The sequence below is a fragment of the Arachis ipaensis genome, chromosome B01 (assembly GCF_000816755.2).
Source record: "Arachis ipaensis cultivar K30076 chromosome B01, Araip1.1, whole genome shotgun sequence".
In the NCBI taxonomy this organism is placed as follows: domain Eukaryota; kingdom Viridiplantae; phylum Streptophyta; class Magnoliopsida; order Fabales; family Fabaceae; genus Arachis; species Arachis ipaensis.
The window spans coordinates 106,448,447-106,451,008 of NC_029785.2; positions in this window are offsets into that span (position 1 = coordinate 106,448,447).

The window sequence follows — 2,562 nt, forward strand, 5'->3', positions numbered from 1 at the left end:
TAAGTATAATGGATTGAATGGGGTAATATCTAGATGGAAAATTATTAAACAAAATGAGTTTTACTTGATTAATTTTAATTAAAGAATTTATGTCTTGCGGGATGTTGGTGAAATCTAAAGTGATATGGTTTAAATGACTAAATTATGTGCTTTGGTATGTTGATGTTGGGTAATGAATATGAAATTGATGATTGATGTTATTAGTGAGGAATGAAATGATTAATTATATTAGATTTGGTTGATTGGGCTTTGGATGGCTAAAGTATGATTTTAAAATGAAAAGGGTGCCAATATGCAATTTAATTCGTGATATGGTTGTTGAATTGACAAGGATGGAGGTCTCATCCCGCTTGCGTGTTTATGATTAATAATGATTATGATTGAAAAGTGTATCGAGCACTATATTCCAAGAGTATGGCAGACACTATATCCTAAAGTGAATAGGTAAGTTGAGATTGATGATTTTCTCTCTTGTTGCGAATAGACAAGTTGAGGATGAAGGATTCCCTCTCTTGCTGCAATGAGAATAATTAATCTTGTAATTTATGTGATTATATAAAATTGTGGATTTGATTATGATCTTGATTATACTTGATTATCATTATGTTAATGATGAATTTGATAATGATGCTGATTATGATTGATTTTGTGGGGATGGTAGTTTTGTCCTACTTACGATGAAGACGATGGCTTTGTCCTACTCATGGGTAGACAAGTTGAAGTTGAGAATTTTTCCTCTTATTGTGGTGGACAAATGGGGTTGAAGATTCCCTCTATTGTTATATCGAAAAATTGGATAGAAGGTTGAGGATTTTCTTCGATTCAATTTTTGGCTATGGTGTAGACGAGTTAGGTTGAGAATTCCCTATCGTTGCATCATAATCTCTCTCTGATTGTTAAGTGTGGCGGACACTATATCTCAGATAGCGCTGCCTCCAGTGAGATGGTGGAGATTGAGGATTTCCTTCCAGAAGGTTGAGGATTCTCTTTTTCTTGTTCCTCCTGGAGATGCAGGATATAGAGATTATGTCTGAGTTAGCTATCGGATATATCGGGTCTGACAGTTCAACCGACACGTGAGCTCATGACTAGTAGGACATGCATGCATCATACTGTATTTGTTTGAAATTGTTTGGGTCTGCATAATTACTAGATTTGCCTAATTGATATTCTGTTAACTGCTAATTGTACTACTTGTCATAATTGCTCTCTATGTGTGAGTTGTTTGATTGTTTGTCTGATTACTAGTGATTGTGACTTGTTAGTTTGGATTATGATTGAGTGTTCTGGTGATTGTTTAGGTCGGAGGCTGTGTTTGATTTATGATATATCTCTTGATGTGTTGTGGTATATTTTTGGGTCGAAGGACGTGATTGTTTGGGCCGTGATTGATTATATGTTGGGTCGGATACCGTGATTGATTATATTTTGGGCTAGAGGTTGTGACTGATTATATTTTGGGTCGGAGGCTGTGATTGATTATATTTTGAGCCAGAGGCCGTGATTGGATAAATTATTGGTAACTTTGGTTAGATTGTTTTTTGGTATGTAGTGAAATATTATGGGATATTGTTGCGATTAAAATTCTTATAAGTGAAATCAGTGGTAGTGGCAGATCCAAAAATTTATAAGAGGAGGCCAAATTAAATACAAAATAAATTAAAATATAACATAACAAAAAGTCAACAAAATATAATTTATAGTATATAGTTAAAAAATAATAATTATATTATATAAAAATCAACATTCAACTACGTACTTTAGGATTTTGGTATTTTTAAATTTGTTCTGCGATATTTTATATAACTAAAATGACCAATTTATCATTTGAAATAAATTTTAAAGCATTCTCTTTTTCAACATATGCAATCATATAATCTGCTAAAATTCATCTTTCATCTTGTTTTAAAGACTTATTTTAATAATTTTTATTGTTTAAAAAGTCTATTCAATTATTACTATTGTCATAGAAAGAGTCAAAACAAGAAATTTTTTTTATAGTTGTTACTTTTTTACATTAATCCAAATCTATATACATTATTATTTTTTAAACCTATTTGTTAATTGCTACTAATATATTATAATACACATTATAATTTATACATATTAAGTTACTAACATGTAAATTTTTTTAGTGTGTTAATATGCTAAAATATATTTGATATATATATATATATATAAAATAATAATAATAATAATAATAAACTAATAGTGCTATTTTTTTTTTTAAATTGGGGACCATGTCCACACCCCCTTAAATCTGCCACGGAGTGAGATCTAAATTTAGATTTTTGGATGATTAATTGTTGTTGTTCGAAAAGATTCATAAGGTGAACAATGATCACTGCATTGAAACCAATTCTCTTTTTATATATCCTCTCATGATAATTTTAAAGCTCTTCTGATGAGATCGTGTAGTTAGGTTCTCACTTCCTTCAGCCTTATCTTTTTCAGAAAATGGACGAAAAGTCTAACAAGATTCTTCTGCACATCTATTGTGCTTTATTGGTTTTATTATCATAGATATTTTTTTCCTCGCATTTGTTATTGATATTCGTATTT